This window comes from Erinaceus europaeus, chromosome 1 (genome assembly GCF_950295315.1).
Source record: "Erinaceus europaeus chromosome 1, mEriEur2.1, whole genome shotgun sequence".
Lineage (NCBI taxonomy): Eukaryota > Metazoa > Chordata > Mammalia > Eulipotyphla > Erinaceidae > Erinaceus > Erinaceus europaeus.
This window is the reverse complement of record NC_080162.1, coordinates 48,549,728-48,574,368: the sequence shown is the minus strand read 5'-3', so window position 1 is coordinate 48,574,368 and position 24,641 is coordinate 48,549,728. Positions and strand designations below refer to the sequence as shown.

Below are 24,641 nucleotides of genomic sequence, written 5' to 3'. Positions count from 1 at the left end.
TCACCACAAATTCAATTACTGAACCAAACTTTTTTTCCAAACTGGTCTAATGTTTTGTTTTGTTTTGTTTGTTAATTTATTTGTTTGTTAGTGAGAAAGGTAGGAGGAGAGAAAGAACCTGACATCAGTCTGGTACATGTGCTGCCGGGGGCTGAACTCAGGACCTCATAGTTAAGACTCCAATACTTTATTCACTGCACCACCTCCTGGACCACCTGGCCTAATGTTCTAATGAATAAAATTCATTCTAACTCTGGTGGGTGAGAATGAAGCATTGGTGAGAGAATTATCCAAAGCAAAACAAAAATCACATGGGGGGGGGGGTCGGGCGGTAGCACACCAGGTTAAGCACATAGTACTAAGCGCAAGGATCCTGGTTCAAACCCCTGGCTCCCCACCTGCAGGGGGGTCGCTTCACAGGCAATGAGGCAGGTCGGCAGGTGTCTTTCTCTCTCCCTCTTTTTCTCTGTCTTCCCCTCCTCTCTCAATTTCTCTCTGGTCCTATCCAAAAAAAATAAAATAAAATAAAAATAGCCACAAGAGCAATTCATGGAGCAGGCACCGAGCCCCAGCAATAACCCTGGAGGCAAAAAAGAAAAAAATAATCACGTGGGCACAATGAAGGATGTAGTGTAGCTCAATAGGGAACATGCAGGACTCTGCTCCAGTTACTAAGCCTCCTAGACCCACACCAGTATCCTCGGCTATCATTAGTGGCCCCCCTTCATCTTACAGAGAAATTCCTATCCCCCGCCCAAGCTGGTTTCCGCCCAGGAAGATCTACCTGCGAACAAGCCCTGGCCCTCTCAACTTACATTGAAAATGGATTCCAGAAGAATTTAAAGACGGGTGCTGTCTTTGTTGATCTCACAGCAGCCTATGACACGGTCTGGCACCGTGGTCTCCTAGTCAAGATCTCAAGATGCCTGCCTCCATGGGTGGCCAACACTATATCGTTTCTTCTCCAAAACAGAAGATTCCGGGTGCATCTGGGTGACAAGTCTAGCAGATGGAGACTTGTCTCAAGTGGCCTCCCCCAGGGGTCTGTTCTGGCTCCTACGCTATTTAATATTTACATCAATGACCTCCCAGAAACTTCTTCAAGGAAGTTCATCTACACCGATGACATCTGCAGTGCAACTCAGGCATCAAAGTTCGACATCCTTGAGGAAACACTAACGAAAGACATGTCTCTGATATCTGATTACTGTAAAAAATGGCGACTAATCCCTAGCACTGCAAAAACGGTATCATCTGTTTTCCATCTACACCATGCCTCGGCCTCGCGTGAGCTTAATGTGCAGCTTGGCGACACGAGAATCCAGCATGAAGCCCAGCCAGTCTATCTTGGCATTACTCTCGATCGCACTCTGTCATTTCACAAACATCTCATAAAAACTGCAGCAAGGAATAACATCATTGCAAGACTGGCCAGCTCCTCATGGGGCGCGAGCACTTCCACACTACGATCATCATCTCTGGCATTCTGCTATTCCACTGCAGAATACTGTGCCCCAGTATGGTTCCGTAGCCCCCAAGTCCACTTGGTCGATTTCAAATTATATTCCTCCATGAGGATAATTTCTGGAACCATCCGTTCCACCCCGGTTCCATGGCTGCCAGTTCTTAGCAACATCGCCCCGCCAGATATTCGTCGGGATGCGGCATCATTTAAGTTCATTTCCCACGTCTACGCTCGACCGGACCTGCCAATATACGCGGATATCTTCGCCCACCCTGTCCAATGCTTGAAGTCTCGTCACCCAATCTGGTCCCCTATGCCTACACTGAACTTCTCTGTTCCAGACTCTTGGAAACAGAGTTGGCAGTCAGCTGAGGTAAAGAACAAACACCTCATCACAGACCCCTGCAAGCGTCAACCCGGCTTTGACCTAGCACGTTATGATTGGGCCCTCCTCAATCGCTATCGAACAGGCCATGGCCGGTGCGCCGCTATGTTCCACCGCTGGGGAGCCAGAGACGACCCGAACTGCCCCTGCGGCTACAGACAGACTATGACCCACATAGTCAACGACTGCCACCTCTCCAGATTCAAAGGAGGTCTCGAAACTTTACATCAGGCTCAACCTGACGCTGTTGACTGACTACGGAAGAAGGGCAAACGCTAGAAGAAGTGGCCCCCCTCTCTTTCTAAAAATCTTATTTATTTATTCATGAAGAGTGATAGGAGAGATAAAGAAAGAGAGAGAAAGAAAGAAAGAAAGAAAGAAAGAAGGAAGGAAAGAAAGAAAGAAAAAGAAAGAAAGGGGGAGGGGAGGGGAGGGGAGGGGAGGGGAGGGGAGGGGAGGGGAGGGGAGGGGAGGGGAGGGGAGGGAAAGAAAAGCGAGATATCACTCTGGTGCATGTGCCCCTAGGGACTGAAGTACAGACCTCACACCTGAGAGTCCAGCACTTTATCCACTGCAACACTTCCCGGACCACATTTTATCATTATTAATGTTGTTTTTTTTTTTTATTACCAAAGCATTGCTGTGGAGGATTGAACCTGGGACTTCAGAGCCTCTGGCATCATCATTATGCTATCTATCCCCTGCCCTCATTCCCTCTCTACAAGACATTTTTTTAGTATCAGAAACAAAACATTATCTACTTCAACCCTTGGAGAAAAAATGAAAGAAAAAAAAAACCCTCAAAGAACAGCAGTTTTTACATCACTAAATATATTCAAACTGACCTTTCAGATTCCTTCCCTGCATCAAATAACTCTCACCTGTAATCCAAACTGGCACATGGTAAAGAGCTCAAATGGTAGCAGAAAGCACTAGCCAGCAAATTCACTAATCCTGAACTCAGTTGCCAAGACTTCTATAAATATGTTTTACACACCACTTATAAAAAAGAAAAAAAATTAGTGGGAATAACATGCTGACTAAATCAACCCACTCTCTGAGCAACCAGTTCTAAACCTGCATAAAATACAAACAATCTGATGAGCAATCATTTTCACTTAAGGGGAAAAGTCCCAGAGCTCTTAAGTAGATTTCCTTAGGCCTGTAGTTTGGCACAGAAAACAAATTGACAATTATGACTTTTATTTAATCAGACTGTAATGAAATAGCCTGTTTTATTTCCAACACTGTTGTAAACTCACAAAAGCCATCACACTTCCCTCTAAAATTAGAATATACACTAAACAGAAATGGATGATTATAGATTTAATATTTAGAAGACTTTTTCAATCGAAAGTGAAATAACTTTTTTTTTTAAGATTCTATTTACTTATTCACGAGCAATGATAGGAGAGCGAGAACCAGATATCACTCTGGTACATGTGCTGCTGGGGATTGAACTTGGGACCTCATGCTGGAGAGTTCAAAGCCTTATCCAGTGCGCCACCTCCCAAACCACGCGAAATAACTTCTTTGGATAGTTTTTTCTACTTTTGTTTTCAAATAAATAAATGCTAATAGAGCCCCCTGAATATACTCCTGTATAAATTAAGATGTGGAATCCCAGGAGTCGGGCGGCAGCACATCGGGTTAAGCACACATGGCAAAGTGCAAGGATCCCGGTTTGAGCCCCCGGCTCCCCACCTGCAGGGGAGTCACTTCACAAGTGGTGAAGCTGGTCTGCAGGTGTCTATCTTTCTCTCCCCGTCTTCCCCTCCTCTATTTCTCTCTGTCCTATCCAACAACAACAACATCAACAACAACAATAATAGCTATAACAAGGGCAATAAAAGGGAATAAATTTTTTTTAAAAAAAGATGTGAAATCCCAGAAAATTAAGTCTGCTGAGATTGTTTCTATCACCATCTGTTATATAAATCACTTTTTTTTTTTTTTTGCCTCCAGGGTCATCGATGGGGCTCGGTGCCTGAGTACAGATGCACTGCTGGTGGCTATTTTTCCCATTTTTGTTGGCTTTGTTGTTGTTGTTGTTGTATAGAAATCTAGAGAGGAGGAGAAGACGGTTGGGGATGGGGGGGGCAGACACCAACAGACTTGCTTCATGACTAGCAACAGACTTGCTTCACAGACTAGCAACCCGCACTGGTGGAGAGTCAGGGGCTCAAACCAAGATCCTTAGGCCAGTCCTTGTACTTCGCACCATGTGTGCTTAACCCACTGCACTACCGCCCAGCCTCCATAAATATTTTTAAATTAACCTTATTCTCTAGCATAGGAATGTAATTTTTTAATTTTATTTACTACACGAGAGAATTTCACCTGAATCAGAGAGGACACATGCCAGAACAATATTCTAGTATATGTGGCATTAGGCAAACAAGTCCAACGTTTTAGCAACTGAGCTACTTCCCCAGACGAGTATAAATATTTTTAAATGAATTAAGCTGCCTGCAATACTTATATTTTTATCACTATCATTTTTTAATGTTTTTTTATTAACTGTATTTGTTTATTGGATAGAGATGTCAGAAATCAACAAAGAAGAGAGAGATAGAGAGGGTGAGAGACAGAGAGATGCCTGCAGCACTGCTTCACCACCTGTGAAGCTTTCCTCCTGCAGGTGGGGACTGGGGGCTCGAACCTGGGTCCTTGCACTTTGTAACGTGCGCTCAACCAAGTGCGCCACCACCCTAACCCTCACTTTTTATTTTTTAAACATATTTTTAATATTTAGTTCTTAATTGTTGTGAAGACTTTATTTTTAAGACTTAATTTTATTTATTATTGGATAAAGACAGAGAAATTGAGAGGGGAGGGGAAGATAGAGATAGAAAGACAGAGAGACACCTGCAGCCCTGCTTCACTACTAGTGAAGGTTTCCCGGGGGTGGTGGGGACGGGGAGCTTTGTGCACTGTACCATGTGTGCTCATCTAGCTGTGCTACCAGCTGACCTCCCCTATTTTATCATTTAAAAAAACAAACTTTTAATTTTATATTTTATTTATTTTCCCTTTTGTTGCCCGTTTTTTGTTGTTGTGTAGTTGTTATTGATGTTGTCGTTGTTAGATAGGACAGAGAGAAATGGAGAGAGGAGGGGAAGACAGAGAGGAGGAGAGAAAGATAGACACCTGCAGACCTGCATCACCGCCTGTGAAGCGACTCCCCTGCAGGTAGAGAGCCAGGGGCTCGAACCAGGATCCTTATGCCAGTCCTTGCGCTTTGCGCCACGTGCGCTTAACCCACTATGTTACCGCCTGACTCCCCCAAAAAAACTTTATAATCTTTTTTATTATCTTTATTTATTTATTGGATAGACAGTCAGAAATTGAAAGGGAAGGGGGAGGTAGAGAGGGAGAGGGACAGAGAGACACCTGCAGCCCTACTTCACTCGTGAAGCTTTCCCCCTGCAGGTGGGGGCGAGGAGCTCTAATCTGGGTCCTTGTGCACTGTAACGTGTGCTCAACCAGGTATGCCACCACCTGGCCCCTAATCATTTGTAAATTAAAATAGTACATAAATAATAACTTTAAGTAATGAGATTTTTTCTTGTTGTTTTGCTTTGTTTTTAATTCAGAGCATTTGTAAAAAAAAAAAAAAATTAGATAATCAAGACATCTAACCCAGTGGCATTTATTAAAATCAACATAGCTATTTGTAATCCTAGTCTATCTTTAGTGAGAACCTGGGATTGGGTCAACATCACAAGCTTTACAATACTTTGATAAGCACACTTTAGTGAAAAATTCTTTAAAAAAAAAAAAGGTTAATGAAATAAACGTGTGTGTGTGTGTGTGTGTGTGTGTGTGTGTGTGTGTGTGTGTGTGTGTGTGGGAGGGGATGCCAGGATCCACACATGTGATTCCACTGCATCTGGGCTGATTTTTTTTATTTATTTATGTATTTATTTTCCCTTTTGTTGCCCTTGTTTTTCTTTTATTGTTCTAATTATTATTGTTGTTATTGATGTCGTTGTTGTTAGATAGGACAGAGAGAAATGGAGAGAGGAGGGGAAGACAGAGAGGGGGTGAGAAAGATAGACACCTGCAGACCTGCTTCACCGCCTGTGAAGCGACTCCCCTGCAGGTGGGGGGCCGATCTGCTACCATTCAACTTTCTGGGCTGATTTTTATTATTATTATTACTTCAGGGGCTGTGGAGAGAAGAGACACTATAACACTGTTCAATATGCAAAGTTCAGTCCTCAGCAGCATAATCCAGAAGTGAGTAGTACTCAGGAAAGGAGAAAAAAGGGAGGGAGTAGACAGCATAATGGCAATGCAAAGAGACTCTCATGCCTGAGGATCCAAGTCCCAGGTTTGATCCCCCGCCCCATCATAAGCCAGAGCTGAGCAGCTCTGATGAATAAAATTAATGGGGTGGTGGGAGGGAAAGAGAAGAAAAGACAGAACTCTTTCAATTTTGTTGTCCAAACTTTTTCAGATTTATTACAAAAGGAGTGACCAGACACTCACATACAGTGCTACATGCTAATACCAAAGGACTATAAGAAATATGCCCTGCCCAGTGGATGAAGAACTAGACTCTCAAACAAGAAGTCCCTAATTCATACCTGAACCACATGTGCCAAGAGTGTTCTAGTTATCCCCACCTATCTCTCATTAACAAATACATGGAAGGCAGGCAGGCAGGTAGGCAGGCAAGAGGGAAGGTCAGTCTGCCCAATGAGCCACATACAAGGCAACTGTAATTTTCCATAATAAAATGTTAGGAAGAAATAACCATATAATAACTAATATGTCCTTCTCATGTATAACTTGTAAGTTACATTCTGGGACAAAGTCATATATGCTATAGTATTAATTTTGTTTTAAGATTATTAAAAGAGGGCAGGGACAGATAGCATAATGGTTATGCAAACAGACTCTCTTGCCTAAGGCTCCAAAGTCCCAGGTTCAATCCCCACACCACCATAAGCCAGTGCTGATCAGTGCTCTGGTTTAAAAAAAAAAAAAAAAAAAGATTATTGGTAGTGCAGTGGGTTAAGCGCACGTGGCACGAAGCACAAGGACCAGCGTAAGGATCCCATTTCGAGCCCTTGGCAGGCAGTGAAGCAGGTAAGCAGGTCTGCAAGTGTCTTTCTCTCCCCCTGTCTTCCCCTTCTCTCTCCATTTCTCTCTGTCCTATCTAACAATGACATCAATCACAACAATAATAACTACAACAATAATAAAAAACAAGGGCAACAAAAGTGAAAAATAAATAAATATTTAAAAAAAAAAAGATTATTAAAGAGAGGACGAGAGAGAACCAGAGCATCACTCTGGCACATTGGGTGCTGGGACTCAAACTCAGGACTTCACGCTTAACAGTTCAAGGATTTATCCACTACATCACCTTATAGGCTACTATAGTCTTGATTTTGATAAAATTTTACTACAAGGAAAAGTTAATGAGCAAAGTCACACTAAATGCAGTTTTACTGTAAAGGTCTCCCTCACTAGAATTTAAAACCTACTAAGGAGCCTAGGAGATTGTTTAGTGAGTAAAACAAACACCTTAACATTATGAGGTTCCCTAGCACCACATGAGAACACAGTGGACAGTATCAAGGGAACTCCATGATTGGTGTGATGGTTCTCCCTCTCAAATATACAATAGGGTGGTCTGGGAGGTGGTGCAGTGGATAAAGCATTGGACTCTCAAGCATGAGGTCCTGTGTTCGGTCCCCGGCGGCACATGTACCTGAGTGATGTCTGGTTCTTTCTCTCAATCCTCCTTTCTCATAAATAAATAAATAAAATCTTTAAATATATATAGATAAACAGAATAGAGAGGGAAAAAAGGGGGGTTGCCAGGAAGGCTAAGGGAAAAAAGGGGGGTTGCCAGGAAGGCTATTCACCAATGGCAATGCTATTATGTATGCATGCCCAAAGTCCTGAATTCAATCCCAAGAAAAGATGATCAGTTTAGAAGCTCATCAAACAAAGTCCCTTGTGATGGCACCTATTTTACCACGTGCATGACCCAGGCTAGTGTCAGATCTCACCACACTGAGGGAGGAACTCTCTCTTTTTTTCCCACCCACCAGGGTTAATACTGGGGCTTGATGCCTGTACAGCTTCACCACTCCTGGTAGTTATTTTCTCCCTCTAGATCAAGGGGAAGGAACATGGGCCCAGAAGCTTTATAAGGCAGACAAGACTAGAAATTTTAGCTTTTTTCATAGCAACACTAAGTGCTAATTTTAAGTTGATAATTTTGTATGGACCACAAGTGATGTGTGTGGTAAATATCCAAATGGCCACTTGACAGGGAAGAAGTTTCCCACCCCTGCTCTAGATAAAAAGTGAAAGACAGAAAGGGAAATACAGTGGTCAGGGAAACATAGTGGATAAAGCATTGGACTCTCAAGCATGAGGAGCTGAGTTCAATGCCCACCCAGCAGCACATGTACCAGAGTGATGTCTGGTTATTTCTCTCTCTATCTTTCTCGTTAATAAGTAAGTAATAAAAGACAAAAGGGAAATACAAAGAGATACTGAAGCAGTACTCCACCAATCTTCCCCATATGTTTGGTTGGGGTACAAGCCAGGTTCTTGAGCATGGGAATCTGTAGACTCTACCAGGCAAGCCACCTACTGCACTTTCATCTCTCTGAAAAAGATAGCCCTTCACCATGTCTCAGAACCCTGCCCAAGGTGGAAGTAGATAGCCTAATGGTTATGCAAGAAGCTTCTCATGCCTGAGGCTCCAAAGTCCCAGGTTCAATACCCAACACCACTAAAAACCATGGTTAAGCAGTGCTCTGGTTAAAAAAAAAAAAAAAAGTCAGTGCTCTGGTTAAAAAAAAAAGTCACTCTGTTGTCACCAACTTCAGCACCTGAACTTTATAGTTTTACTACTCCTGGCAAGATTTTTTGTTTTTTCTCTCTAGAAAGAGTTTAGAAAAATAAAAGAGAGGGTGGGGGGGTAGATAGCATTATGGTTATGCAAAGAAACTCTCAAGCCGTGGTCCAGGAGGTGGTATAGTGGATTAAGCATTGAACTCTCAAGCATGAGATCCTGAGTTCAATTCCTAGAAGCACATGTACCAGAGTGATGTCTGGTTCTTTCTCTCTCTCCTCCTATCTTTCTCGTTAATAAATAAATTCTAAAAAAAAAAGAAGAAGAAGAAAAGAAAAAAGAAACTCTCAAGCCTGAGGCTCTGAAGTCTCAGGTTCAATCCCCACCACCACCACCACAATAAGCCAGAGCTGTGCAGTGCTCTGGTGTTTCTCTGTGCCTCTCTCTCTCTCTGTATCTCTTCTCAAAAATAAAATAAATATGGGGTCGGGCAGTAGTGCAGTGGGTTAAGCGCATGTGGTGCAAAGCACAAGGACTGGCGTAGGATCTTGGTTCAAGCCCCCAGCTCCCCACCTGCAGGGGCGTCGCTTCACAGGTGGTGAAGCAGGTCTACAGGTGTTTCTCCCCACTATCTTCCCCTCTTCTCTCCATTTCTCTCTGTCCTATCCAACAACTAACGACATCAACAATAAGAATAATAACCACAACAAGGCTACATACAACAAGTGCAAAAAAAAGGGGGGGAAATGGCCTCCAGGAACAGTGGATTCATGGTACAGGCACAGCCCCAGCAATAACCCTGGAGGCAAAAAATAAAGAAAAAAATAAAGAAAATAAAATACTTTTTAAAAAAGAAGAAAGAAAAAGAGGCACTGCAGTGCTACTCCACCACTCATGAAGCTTGCCCTTTGTGTGCTGTTCGTTCCCATTGGTAATCAGGGGCTTGACTCTAGGTCCCCGTGTGTGGGAAAGTGTGTACTCTACCAGAGGAGCCATTTCTCAGCCCCAGTCTTTTCTTTCTTTCTTTTTTTTTATATATTTGTTGTTATTCACTTTTTTATTATTTTTTAATATTTATTTTATTTATTCCCTTTTGTTGCCCTTGTTGTTTTATTGTTGTAGTTATTGTTGTTGTCGTTGTTGGATAGGACAGAGAGAAATGGAGAGAGGAGGGGAAGACAGAGAGGAGGAGAGAAAGATAGACACCTGCAGACCTGCTTCACCGCCTGTGAAGTGACTCCCCTGCAGGTGGGGAGCCGGGGTTCGAACCGGGATCCTTATGCCGGTCCTTGTGCTTTGCGCCACCTGCGCTTAACCCGCTGTGCTACCGCCCGACTCCCCCCAGTCTTTTCAAGACATTAATAGTCGGCTTGGAGTAGTGAAACTGCACATCTCCCCTTATTCTCCCCCAAAAAGGGTGAAAACACAACCGGAGGAAAGGATTCAGCAGGTAAAGCATAGGATTTACATGCCTGAAGTCCCAGGGTGACTCCAAGTTCAATCCCTCCTACTTCCTTGTGCCAGAACTGTACAGTGCTCTGATTCTCCCTCTCTCAAAATAAATAAATAGATATGGGACCAGGTGGTGGCGCACCTGGTTGAGCGCACACATCACAGTATGCAAGGACTCAGGTTCCAGCCTATGGTCACCAACTGCAGAGGGAAAGCTTTGCAACTGGTAAAACAGTGTTGCAGCTGTCTCACTGTCTCTCTCCCTCTCTATTACCTCCTTTTCCTCTTGATTTCTGGCTGCCTCTATCTAATAAAAATATTAAATAATAATAAATACTGTAGTGGAGGTAGAATGGTAATGCAGTAAGATTCTCATACCTGTGGTCCGGGAGGTGGCACAGTGGATAAAGTGTTGGACTCTCAAGCATGAGGTCCTGAGTTCAATCCCCAGCAGCACATGTACCAGAGTGATGTCTGGCTCTTTCTCTCTCCTATGTTTCTCATTAATAAATAAAATCTAAAAAAAAAAAAAGGGGGGTGGAGTTGGGCAGTAGCGCAGCAGGTTAAGTGCATGTGGTACCAAGCGCAAGGACCGATGTAAGGATCCCGGTTCAAGCCCCCGGCTACCCACCTGTAGGTGAGTCGCTTCACAGGTGTGAAGCAGGTCTGTAGGTGTCTCTCTGTCTCTCTTCCTCTCTATCTCCCCATTCTCTCTCACTTTGTCTCTATCCAATAACAAAAAACAAAAAAAAGAAAGAAAAAAAAGATTCTCATACCTAAGGCTTCAAAGTCTCAGATTCAATCCTCTGTACTACAACAGACCAGAGCTGAGCAGTGCCCTAGTAAAGATAGACGGATCTTTAAGAAAAGAAGCAGTAGATGTGGTCCGGGCGGTGGTGCAGTGGATAAAGCACTGGACTCTCAAGCATGAAGTCCTGAGTTCAATCCCTGGCAGCACATGTACCAGACTGATGTCTGGCTCTTTCTCTCTCCTCCTGTTTCTCATTAATAAATAAAATTAAAAAAAAAAAAAAAAAAAGAAGCAGTAGAAAGTGGCTATGGAACTAGCTTAATTGGTAGAGCATAAGATCTGAATGCTTGAAATTCCTGGTTGCATCCCCAGCAGCCATGTACCAGAGTGGTACTCTGTTCTGTTCTGTCTAGTATGTAGCTCTTTGTTCTATGCAATAAACAAAATAAATATTAAAAAAGAAAAGGCCCAAAAGGTGACACAGTGGATAAAGCACGGAACTCTCATTCATAAAGTACTGAGTATGATTCCCAGCACCCCATAAGCCAAAGTAAAGTTCTGATTGTCTCTCATTAATAAGTAAATAAAATATTTTAATATATTTATATATTAATTAATGAGGAGGGGGATAAGGGAGAACCACAGTATCTGACACACATAATCCTGGGATCAAACTTGGGAACTCATGTTGGGGAATCCAAGTTTTGCGGCTAGGCAGTGGCACACCTGGTTAAGCCTCACATCACAATGCTCAAAGGACCCAGGTTCAAGCTCCTGGTCCCACCTTCAGGGGGAAAGCTTCCCGAGTGATAAAGCAGGGCTGCAGGTGTCTCTCTGTCATCCCAGGTTCAATCACCACATCACTGTAAACCAGAGCTGAGCGGTGCTCTGGTCTCCTCTAGGTTTCCTGTCTCTCTCTCTCTCTCTCTCTCTCACTATATTTATTGGGTAGAGACTGTCAGAAATTGAGAGGAATGGGAAAGACAGGAAGATAAGGGGCTGGGTGGTGACACACCAGGTTAAGCACATATAGTACAAAGCACCAAGGACCTGCACAAGGATGGCATCAATAATAATAACTACAACAATAAAACAACAAGAACAACAAAAGGGAAAATAATAATTTAAAAGTTTTTAAATACATATTAATTTTTTTAAGTGAATTGGGAGTGTGGCGCAGAAGGTAAAGTGCTAGTTGGGGTCTCAATCATGAGGTTCCAAGTTTGGTCCATAGCTCAGCACGTGTCAATAATGTTCTGGTTCTCACTCTCCCCTTTCATTCTGCACATTCATTAATAAACAGTCTTTCTAAAAATGAGCTGGGAGGGGGCCAGGTGACAGCATACTTGGTCCACACATTACCATACACAAGAACCCAAGTTCAAACCCCTGGTCCCCACCTTCAGGGGGGAAGCTTCACGAGTGGTGAAGCAGGGCTACAGGTGTCTCCGTCTCTCTCCCTATCTCCCCCTCCCCATTTCTCTCTGCTCTATACAATAATAAATAAATAAAAATATTTTTGGGAGTTAAGCGCAGGTGGCGCAAAGCTCAAGGACCCGCAAAGCTCAAGGACCTGCATAAGGACCCCGGTTCCAGCCCCTGGCTCCCCACTTGCTGGGGCATCCCTTCACAGGCGGTGAAGCAGGTCTGCAGGTGTCTTTCTCTCCCTCTCTGTCTTCCCCTCCTCTCTCCATTTCTCTCTGTCCTATCCAAAAACAATAATAACTACAACAATAAAAACAAGATCAACAAAATGAAATAAATATCAAAAAAAAAAATTTTTTAAAGCGCAAGGACAGGTGTAAGGATGCAGGTTTGATCCCCCAGCTCCCCACCTGCAGGGGAGTCGCTTCACAAGCAGTGAAGCAGGTCTGCAGGTGTCTTTCTCTCCCCCTCTGTCTTCCCCTCCTCTCTCCATTTCTCTCTGTCCTATCCAACAACGACGACAACAATAACTACAACAATAAAACAAGGGTAACAAAAGTGAATAAGTAAATATATATATTTTTTAATATTTTTAAAAATGAACTGGGAGAATGGTCCAAAAAGTGGCACAGTGGATAAAGCATTGGACTCTCAAGCATAAAGTCCTAAGTTTGATCTCTGGCAGCACATATAACAGAATGACGTCTGGTTCTTTCTCTCTCCTATCTTTCTCATTAATAAATAAAATCTTTTTAAAAATAAAAAAAAAAAAAGGGAGTTGGGCAGTAGCGCAGCGGGTTAAGCGCACGTGGCGCAAAGCGCAAGGACTAGAGGAAAGATCTAGGTTCAAGCCCCTGGCTTTCCACCTACAAGGCAGTCGCTTCACAGGCGGTGAAGCAGGTCTGTAGGTGTCTATCTTTCTCTCCCCCTCTGTCTTCCCCTCCTTCTCGCCATTTCCCTCTGTCCTATCCAACAACGACGACATCAATAATAACAACAGTTAAAAAAAAAATGGGCAAAAGGGAAAATATTAAAAAAAAAATTTTTTTTAAAGTGGTCCAAGAGGTGGCACAGTGGATAAGGCATTAGACTCTCAAGCATGAGAGGTCCTGAGTTCAATCCCCAGCGCACGTGTACCAGAGTGATGTCTGGTTCTTTCTCTCTCCTATAATTTCTTATGAATAAATAAAATCTAAAAAATTTTTTTAAATTAAAAAAAAACCTCCAGGCATTGTGCTTCCAAGTTCAGCACTCTATTCATCGAGCCACATCCCAGGCACATGAGCTGAGTATTTTATTTTTGCCTCCAGAACTATCACTCGAGTTTGACGCCTGCACTACAAATCCACTGCTTCTAGAGAACATCCCCCCCTTTTCTTTTTCCGTTTCATTCAGTATGACAGAGAAATTAAAAGAAGACAGGGAGAAAGGGACCAGCATAAGGATTCCGGTTCAAGCCCCTGGCTCCCCACCTGCAGGGGAGTCGCTTCACAAGTGGTGAAGCAGGTCTGTAGGTGTCTATCTTTCTCTCCCCCTCTCTGTCTTCCTCTCCTCTCTCCATTTCTCTCTGTCCTATCCAACAGCAATGACATCAATAACCACAACAATGTTAAACAACAAGGGCAACAAAAGGGAAAATTTGAAAAAAAAAAAAAAAAAGGGGGGGGGAGAGTCAGGCGGTAGCTCAGTGGGGTAAGCGCACGTGGTGTGAAGCACAAGACCCAGCTTAAGAATCCTGGTTTGAGCCCCCGGCTCCCCACCTGCAGGGGAGTCACTTCCCTGGCTGTGAAGCAGGTCTGCAGGTGTCTGTCTTTCTCTCCCCATCTCTGTCTTCCCCTCCTCTCTCCATTTCTCTGTCCTATCCAACAACAACAATAACAACAACAATAATAACTACAACAACAATAAAAACAACAAGGGCAGCAAAAGGGAAAATAAACAAATATTAAATTTTTTTTTTAAAAAAAAGGAAGAGAGACACCTGCAGACCTGCTTCAACACTTGTGAAATATCCCCACTGCAGGTGGGGAGTGGGGACTCAAATAGGGTCCTTGCACATAGTACTATGTGCACTTAACCCATCAAGGCACCACCCAGCCCCTGGGCAGAAAGAGGCAGAGTGAAACAAACCACAGCACCAAAGCTTTCTTCAATGTAGTAGAAGTCAGGCTCTAACCTGGGTCACTGACATGACAAAGCAGCACATTACTGAAGTGAGCTACTGATATTTTGCCAGAGGGAGCAAAATCTTCAGAGTACAATTTAGTCTGAAAGATCTGTATTTAAGGTACCAATTCCAAATATTTTAAGTTTTATTTGAAGCCTTTGGAAAAGCACTAGGCAGTTTGGTTAAAGTCCTTTCCTAGATGCTAAATTGGTTTCTATTCTTAAAGTAATTGAAAGAAGAAATTTATACCCCTCCACTCTCAGACTGTAGTGACTAACACATGCCATATTTTTCACTGTACCTGCCTGATGAAGCTTGAAAAAAATATAATAAAACTGAAATAACAATGTTACAGGTCTAAAACTTGGAAGCTGTTCAAGACCAGAAATCTGAGAAAGTTATAATGCAAACATAGCATTCCCTAGGGGATCAGGGTGGTAGCTCACCTGATTGAGTGCACTTGTTACAATGCCCAAGGACCCTGGTTCCAGCCCCAGTCCCCACCTGCAGGGGGAAAGCTTTGTGAATGGCGCTGCAGATGTCTCTCTGTCTCTTTCTGTCTTCCCCTTCTTAATTTCTGGCTGTCTCTATCCAATACATAAAGATAATTTTAAAAAATAAATAAACATAACATTCCTGTCAACTTTTATCTCAAAGATCTCTTTAGGCAAGAAAAACATGAACATCTAAGAGATATATTCATGTGCAGTAAATCTGTTTGTAAATACAGCAGGTGGTGGGAAGGACGGTTTGGAAAACAGCCTACAACAGAGGGTTTGAAAATCAAGTATTATTTGCTTAACTCTTCCATTAAGGTTTCTCTCTCTAGCACTTTATTTAATTCTGGAGACAGAAGTTGACAGAGAAGGGGAGACAGAGAAGGGGAGACAGAGAAGGAGAGACAGCTGTAGCACTGCTTTACTGGTTGTGAAGCTTCCCACCATGGAGGTGGATCTGGAGGCTTGAACTCCAGCCCTTGAACATTGTAACAAGTGTGAGCAACAAGGTACACCACTGGCCAGTTTTTTTCTTTTTAAAATTTATTTATCAATGAGAGAAAGAAACTATGAATGTTTCTTTATGAATTAACTATACTATGATACAAAGTTATTCTCCAATTGAAATGATTTAACAGGTAGGTAGTCTCCATCAAAATAGGATTAGGGATATCTGCACTTAACAATTGTTTTTCAATTACAGTCATTAATAGTTTAAAACCTGTTGCTTTTGTACACACACACAAAAGCAAGGTAGTGTTTTAGATATGACTAAGGAGATTAAGCACTGAACCAAAAGTGAGTTCCACTTTTTTTTTTTCTGCTATACAGTAATCATGTTTAAGCAGCGATGAGAGAAGTCAAAGATGAGAACTTATTTCTACAAAAAGTAAATCCTGTGACACGTTAACAGTCTGGAGCAATATGAAAATATGCTGTTTAGAATTTGTTTCAAAATAATTGTTTGAGGGGTGGGGGTTGACATGAAACAAGACTGACCTTGGCTACAAGTTAATGATTGTCTGAGAAGCAACCAAAACATGAGGGTTTTCATGAGGGTTTTATTTCCCCACACAAAATTTGAAATTTTTCATGTATTCAGAACAGAGGAATAGCTCACAAGCTTTCCATGCTTACAACCTGGATTCATGTCTCAAGGCTACAGTACCAAGGCAAACTCCAATGCTGTGGCATCACTCTCAAAGGTAAAAATAATGGGGCGAGGGGGGGAATCACTCCAGAGTGGTGAAACTAAGGATATGCACGGTCCTCAGCACCAAGAAAAAGGAAAAGCTTATCTACTGCAATACTGAAACACATCACAAACACTACAATGTTCCATATGGCAGAAGATATGTATTGCTTGTGTATTTGCTTAGATGCTTGCTTGCTTGCTTACTTTTTTCCTCTTTCTTTCTTTTCTTCCCCAGAGCACTGCTCAGCTCTGGTGGTGGCACACCTGGCTGACAAGGACCCAGATTCAAGCCCCCAGTCCCCACCTGCAGGTGGAAAATTTCACAAGTAGCGAAGCAGTACTGAAGATGTCTTTCTCCCACTCTACTTCTCTCTTCTACCTCTCAACTGCTATCTCTAACCAATTAATAGATAAATTTAAAATATTAATAAATCAATTCTCAAGTGTACAGGCTGGGAAGGCAGCATCATGGTTATGTAAAAAAAAAAAAAAAACCTTACAGGTGGGGGTAGATAACATATTAGTTATGCAAAGAGACTCTCATGCCTGAGGCTACAAAGTCAACTCCCCTGTACCACCATAAACCAGAGTGAGCAATGCTCTGGAGAAGGAGAAGGAGAAGGAGAAGGAGAAGGAGAAGGAGAAGGAGGAGAGGAGAGGAGAGGAGAGGAGAGGAGAGGAGAGGAGAGGAGAGGAGAGGAGAGGAGAGGAGAGGAGAGGGGAGGAGAGGGGAGGGGAGGAGAGGAGAGGAGAGGAAGAAAGAAAGAAAGAAAGAAAGAAAGAAAGAGGAAGGAAGAATGGAGGGAAGGAGAAAGGAAGGAAAGAGGGATCCACGTGGTGGTGCACCTGGTTGAGTGCACACATTACAGTGCGCAAGGACCCTGGTTCAAGCCCCTGGTCCCCACTTGCAGGGGGAAAGCTTCACAAGTGGTGAAGCAGGGCTGCAGGTGTCTCTCTGCCCCTCTCCCTCTCTATCTTCCCCTTCCTTCTCAATTTCTCTGTCTCTATCCAATAATAAATAAATAAAATAGTTTTTTTTTATTTTATTTATTTATGAGAAAGATAGGAGAGAGAGAGAGGAGAGAGAGAGAGAACCAGACATCACTCTGGTACATGTGCTGCCGGGGATCAAACTCAGGACCTCATGCTTGAGAGTCCAGTGCCTTGGCCACTGTGCCACCTCCCAAAGCAGTAAAATAGTTTTAAAAAAAGAAGGAATTCAAGAAAGAAAGAGAGAAGAGAAAGGAAGAAGAAAGAAAACTTTCCTGCTTGAGGCTCTAAGGTCCCAAGTTCGGTCCCCAGGATCACCATAAGCCAGAGCTGAGCAATCCTCTAGTATTGCTCTCCTTTTGTATCTCCCCTCATTCATTAAGGTATGCTGCCTTCTATTAAAAATAAAGTCTTAGGGTTGGAGAGACAGTATAATGGTTATACAGAAAATCTTTCATCCCTAAGGCTTCAGATTCCAGGTTAAATCCCCAGCACCACCACAGGCCATAATTGATCAGTGCTCTGGGGGTAAAAAAAAAAAAGTCTCACCTGTCATCAGAATGACTGACACTGCTGCCTCTACAACTGCATTTTTAGATTCTGACTTTAACAAGAAGCAATTCAAACTTGGCAAGCACACTTTTTCCTAAAAGACCAAAATCAACCAAAAGCCTTGTTTAACTCCACTTCCAGTAGCCTCTTGTAACAACTAGAGTTAACAAGCAGAATGGAAGAGAGACCTTAAAAGCATCCCCAGTGATCAGAGAACAGAGACAGATAAAACACAGAAAACTTCACAGACTGATATACTTCCACATGAAGACTGTAAGAGGGAGGTGGGCCAAGGGTTTAAAAAGGAAAGTCAGGGAAGGAGTAGATAGCATAATGGCATGCCAGAGTCTCCAAAGTCCCAGGTTCAATCCCTGCACAACAATAAACCTGAATTGAGTAGTGCTCTGGTTAAAAAAAAAAAAAAAAAAAAAGGAACGTCAACAGGGACAAAGGGAACATAAACAAAAATGCAGTAAAGGGAGTCGGGGGTAGGGCAACGTTAAGCGCACGTGGCGCAAAGCGTTAAGGACCTGCATAAGGATCCCGGTTCAAGCCCTGGCTCCCCACCTGCAGAGGAGTCGCTTCACAGGCGGTGAAGCAGATCTGCAGGTGTCTGTCTTTCTCTCCCCCTCTCTGTCTTCCTCTCCTCTCTCCATTTCTCTCTGTCCTATCCAACAACGACATCAATAACAACTTCAACAATAAACAAGGGCAACAAAAGGGAATAAATAAAATTTTTAAAGTGCAGTAAAATAGTAATAATTAATAAATTAAAAGTTAAAAGATGTCCTGGGAGTGGGGGTAGATCCCATAATGGTTACACAGAGAGACTCATGCCTGAGCCTCCAAAGTCCCAGGTTCAATCCCCTGCACCACCAGCAGCAGTGCTCTGATAATAAAATCAAAGTTAAGAGAGAGAGATGACGTGCAATAAAGAACGCAATTTTCAGGCTTTTCCCATCTACCCTCCAAAGTCTGATGCACAGGACAAGCGCTCCAGAAAGGTTTCTGGACTCTCGTGAAGCTTCTGCCGGCAAACTTTCCCAGAAGTGGAATGAGACCACAAGCTGGATGATAGCAGAAATAAAGTGAATAAATAAGTAACTAAAATAAAAAATAACCTAAATTGGACAAGTTGCTCATACTGAGGGAACCGATGAATATCCGGTAGCTCGGTCAGCAGAGGAAGAAAACAACAGCGTTGATCTTTTTTACAGGCTGTGTAAACACACACACACCTTCAGATGTTAACAATCGCCCTGCTCGCGGCCACTGGGCACGGTGAGCGCACCTCTCTCTCCAGGAAACCCGACGGGGAAGCGATGTCAACTTGAACCCCCCTCTGCCCATTCAATTATCCCTGAATATCGCGCTCATCAATTATGCAGCCGGTTTATTGGGAAGCGCTGTGGGTCTGGCACCCTGATAAGCGCTTTACACGCCCCACTTGACTGAACCTCAACAGCCTTAAGAGGCTGGGCATTAGCACTCCCCACCCCACCCCCGCGCCCTTTTCCAACCAAGACACAAAGAGTTTTAAGGAGCCTGGATTTGCACCCCGGTTGGACAACCTGGGCGGCGCTGCAAACCCCGGGGTTTGTAGGGAGATGCAGATGCTCCGGATCTCGAGCACTCGAACCCAGGACCCCAGCCCCGGGAGTAAGTTGGGCGCCCGGCGCGCGGGGCCGGAGGAAGGGAGGCGGCGTGGCACCTGTTCCCGGTCCCGGCGGCGGCTGAAGGGACCCGAGGCGCTCGAGGGCCCGGCCCCGGGGGCGCCCCGAGACGGGGGACACGGCAGGACCCGCCTCCTCCGGGAAGGCCCCGCGGGCGGGAGGGACGCCCGGGAAAGGAGGTCGGGCGCCCCAGCCGGCCGAGGCCTAGGCCCCATCCGCCACCCAGCCCCAGGCGACCGCGGTGCCCACTCGGGCCCCGTCAGCCCCGGCCCGGCCCGGCCCAGTCCGGCCCGGCCGCCTCACCTGGCTGCTGCCCGGAGCTCGTCCCCCGGCCGGCGTTGCTGGGCGGTGGCGGCAGCGAGGAGGAGGGGAAGGAAGAAGGAAGCAGGGAAAGGAGGAAGGGACTGAGGGAGGAAAGAGGCGGAGTGGCTGAACAGGAGGCGGGCGCCGCCGGGCCGGGGGTCAGAGGAAGGGGGAGCCGAGCCAGACGCCGCAGCAGCCGGCGCAAACGCTGAAGAGTCGCTCCGGCGCCCGCAGCACGGCAGGAAGTGACGGGGGAGGGGCCTGCGCCCTCCCCTGGTCTCCGCCCGCCTTCATGCCCGACCCCACCCCCACACACACACCCGCCACCCGGACCACAAGTCCCGGCGGGCGGCGGGGCGGTGTTTGCGTTCGCAAGGCATGCTGGGACCCAGGCGAGCCAGAGCGATTTCGGCCGGAATCGCCTAGACCCGCCCTGGGCCCCGGGCTATCTGGGAGATGTAGTTCTGCAAGCGGCCGGCATTCCACTCGCCCAGAAGATGGGTTGGGGCTGTTAATTTCCCCCAACCTCTCACGCTTACCTTTCTTTCATCTGTATTATCTGCCTTTTGTCTTTAAAACACATTTATTTACTTATTTATTTCTTTATGATAGAGAGGAAGAAACTGACAAGGGAGGGGAGATACTGAGGGACAAAGAGACATTATGGGTGGTGGAAATAGCATAACTGTTCCGCAAACACTCTCATGCCTGAGGCTCCAAGGACCTAGGTTCAGTTTCCGCACCCCCATAAGTCGGAGCTGAGCAGTGCTCTGGTTAAAAGAGAGAAAGAGAGACACCTGCGGATCTGTTTCACCACTTCTGGCAGGTGAGAATTCTACCACTGAAGCACCCATCCAACTGTAACCACTTGTGAAGCTTCCCCTCAGCAGGTGGGGACCAGGTGCTTGAACCTGGGTCCTTGTAAACTGTAATGTAACCACTCAACCAGGGTGCGCCACTACCCAGCCACAAAGTGTATTTAAAAATTTTTTATTTATGGGGGGGGGGGGGAGAGATAGCATAATGGTTATGCAAACAAATTTATTTCTGAGATTCCAAGGTCCCAGATTTAGTCTCCCACACCACACCACCATAAACCAAAGCTGAGCAGGGCTCTGGTAAAAAAAAAAAATATATATATATATATATATATATATATATATAGAGAGAGAGAGAGAGAGAGAGAGAGAGAGAAATTGAGAGGGGGAGGGGAGATAGAGAAGAAGAAGAGCTCTACTTCTCCCCTCTTGAAGCTATTCCCCTGCAGGTGGGAACTAGGGGCTTGAACGCTTAACCAGATGTGCCACTGCCTGCTCCCCCTTCCTTTTTTTTTTAATTTTTACTTATAAAGAGTAAATACTGAAGAAAAAAAAAAAGGAAACACTGACAATACCACAGGATAAGAGGGGTACAACTCGAGAGTCGGGTGGTAGCGCAGCGGGTTAAGTGCATGTGGTACAAAGCACAAGAACGAGAGTAAGGATCCCGCTTCGAGCCCCAGGCTCCCCACCTGCAGGAGAGTCGATTCACAGGCCTTGAAGCAGGTCTGCAGGTGTCTTATCTTTTTCTCACCCTCTCTTGTCTTCCCCTCCTCTCTCCATTTCTCTCTGTCCTATCTAACAACAATGACATCAATAACAACAACAATAATAACTACAACAACAATAAAAAGACAGTAAGGGCAACAAAAGAGAAAATAAATATTTATTTTTTTAATTTTCTTAAAAAAAAAAAAGAGGACTACAACTCCACACAATTCCCACCACTGGAGTTACACATCCCATCCCATCTCTCCACTGAAAGCTTTCTTATTCTTTATCCCTCTGGGAGCATGGACCCAGGTTCATTACGGGGTGCAGAAGGTGGAAGTTCTGGCTTCTGTAATTGCTTCCCCCCTCCCGATTTTTTTTTTTTAACAGAGCTCTGTTCAGCTCTGGTATATAGTGTGCTGGGGGCTGAACCCTGTCTTCTTAACTCACAGTTGTCTTTATCCTACAGTAAATGTCTATTAAGCACTTGTGAATAAGAAAAAAGCAAAAACCCCTAACCCCAAGAAGATTACATTCTAATGAGGGTAAAACAAAACTGGGAACTATTGAGCCAAGAAATACCAGGCTATTTCTTTCACCCAAATCTAAACCTAATGAACAAAGTGACTTTTAGCAACCCTCCCATAAGGCAGGTTGGGTTTTGGAAGTGGAGAATCCTGAACTTTCACATTCATTAAGGAATAATGTAGAGCTGGGAAGACAGTATAGTAGATAAAGAAAAAAAAAAAAAAAACTTACATGCCTCAGGCTCTAGAGTCCCAGGATTAATCCCCAGCACCACCATAAAGCACAGCTGAGCAGTGCTGCTCTGGTCTCTCTCTATATTTATCTCTCTCTCTCTATTAAAATTAATAAAATGTTTAAAAAACAGTAGCACAGCGGGTTAAGCGCAGCGGGTTAAGCACACGTGGTGGAAATCTCAAGGACTGGCATAAGGACCCCAGTTCCAGCCCCCCGGCTCCCCACCTGCAGGGGAATTGTTTCACAGGTGGTGAAGCAGGTCAACAGTTATCTATCTTTCTCTCTCTGTCTTCCCCTCCTCTCTCCATTTCTCTCTGTCCTATCCAACAGTGACAACATCAATAACAACAACAATAAAACAGCAAGGGCAACAAAAGTGAATAAATTAATATTTTAAATGTTTTTAAATGTTTAAAAATAATAATATTAGGAACTAGGCCAGGCAGTTACACACCTGGCAGCTGCACATTATGGTGTTCAAGGACCCAGGTTCAAGCCCTTGGTCCCCACCTATAGGGGGGAGGCTTCACAAGTGGTGAAGCAGAGCTGCAGGTGTCTCTCTCTGTCTCTTTCTCTTCCTTCCCCTCTCAATTTCTCTCTGTTTCTATCCAATAATAAATAATACAATGAAATAAATGATAATAATAATGTAGAGTCCAAGAGATGGAGCAGTGGATAAACTATTGGACTGTCAAGTATGATGATCCAAGTTAGATCCCTAACATCACATATGCTAACATGATACTCTGATTCTCTCCTCTCTCTCATAAATAAATAATTTTTAAAATATTTATTTATCCTCCCTTTCGTTGTTCTTGTTGTTTTACTGTTGTAGTTATTATTGTTGTTATTGATGTCCTCATTGTTGGATAGGACAGAGAGAAATGGAGAGAGGAGGGGAGAATAGAGAGGGGGAGAGAAAGATAGACACCTGCAGACCTGTTTCAGTGCTGGTGAAGTGACTACCCTGCAGGTGGGGAACCGGGGGCTGGAATCCGGAGCCAGGGGATGGAATCCTTATGCTGGACTTTGTGCTTTGCACCACCTGACTCCCAAATAAATCTTTTAAAAAATAGAAGAGGGGCGTGGCCGTGTGGTGACGCACCTGGTTGAGCGCACATATTACAGTGCTCAAGGACCTGGGTTTGAGCCCCCAGTCCCCACCTGCAGGGGGATTGCTTCACAAGCAATGAAGGAGATCTGCAGGTGTCTTTCTCTCCTCCTCTCTGTCTCCCCCTCTCCTCTCCATTTCTCTCTGTCCTACCCAACAACAACATCAATTACAACAACAATAATAACCACAAGAACGATAAAACAACAAGGGTAACAAAAGGAAAAAAGTGGCCTTCAGGAGCAGTGGATTCGTAGTGCAGGCAACAAGCCCCAGCAATACCCCTGGAGGGAAAAAAGAAAAAAGAAAAGTGTGTGAAAGAATTTGAATGCATTTTCTCTAGGTGAAAAAGCAAATGGGGGGGGTGTGTCAAGTGGTGTCATATCCAGTGGAGTGTACGTTACAGTGCCCTGGGATCTGGAGAGATGAGGTTCCAGGAAGCATTGTTGAATTCATCTACTCAGGGAAGTCAGGATGGAATCAGAGTAGCATCTGGAACTTGGTGGCTGAATATGCAGTAAGATGGAAAACAGGAGGAAATGTTTGATAACCAGAAACCATAACATAGGAATAGAGCAGATAAAAGTAGGGATTTTAGGGTGGAAGGAAATTAGGAAGTCTATTTTAGGTATGTGCCTAGGAGCCTATGTTTTAGTAATCTTTGCTTGAGCTTGATAGCTATCACGGGGTGAACTAAGAATAGTATTTAGGAATATGGTGTCAGAGTTGAGAATAGAACTAGGAAGTAGGATTAGGGCAGGGAGTTACTTGCAATCTTGAAGGATATATATAAATGAAACTAACTGGTTTCTTTTTGATATTTTATTTATTTATTTATTTATTTATTTTTACCAGAGCACTACTCAGCTCTGGCTTATGATGGTGCGGGGGATTGAACCTGGAACTTGACTAAGCCTCAGGCATGAGAGTCTGTTTGCATAACCATTATGCTATCTACCCCCACCTTATTTATTTATTTTTAATATTTTATTTATCTTCCTTTTTCTGTTGTCCTTGTTTTTATCATTGTTGTGGTTATTATTATTATTGTCATTGATGTTATTGCTGCCAGATAGGACAGAGAGAAATGGAGAAAGGAGGGGAAGACAGAGATGGGAAGAGAAAGATAGATACCTACAGACCTGCTTCACTGCTTGTGAAGCAACTCCCCTGCAGGTAGGGAGCCGGGGCTCAAACCAAGATCCTTATGCGGGTCCTCAAATTTTGCTCCATGTCACTTAAACTGCTGTGCTACAGCCTGACTCCCAAGATTGTATTTACTAATGAGAAAGATAGGAGGCAAGAAAGAAAGAACCAAACATCACCCTGGAACATGTCCTGCCAGAGATTGAACTCAGGACCTCACACTTGAGAATTCAGTGCTTTATCTACTGAGCCACAATGACCTAACCTGGACCCATATAAATTTATATTTAGCACTGGAGCCATACAGCCTCTGGTCCCTGTCAGACTGAGCTCATAGTCCATGGTCACAGCTGGGAACATTCTAAGCTGCACTCACTTCAGAAATAGTCTTCCTCCAGTGGCTGAATAGGAT

General features: G+C 44.1%; 1 protein-coding gene across 12 annotated transcripts in view; it reads right to left on the bottom strand.

Moving 5' to 3' along the window:
* The window catches only part of STAU1 (staufen double-stranded RNA binding protein 1), a 100,052-nt gene extending 80,039 nt beyond the window's left edge, over positions 1-20,013 (bottom strand). For 8 of the 12 annotated variants that reach the window (XM_060185724.1, XM_060185759.1, XM_060185748.1 and 5 more), the window contains exon 1: positions 19,682-20,006. The gene's annotated coding sequence lies outside the window, so the exon portion shown is untranslated. Of the gene's footprint in view, positions 1-19,681 lie in introns of all 12 variants that reach the window. The other 4 variants (XM_060185699.1, XM_016194930.2, XM_016194932.2 and 1 more) reach the window with 3 other exon arrangements.
* Positions 20,014-24,641: the final 4,628 nt, after the last annotated feature.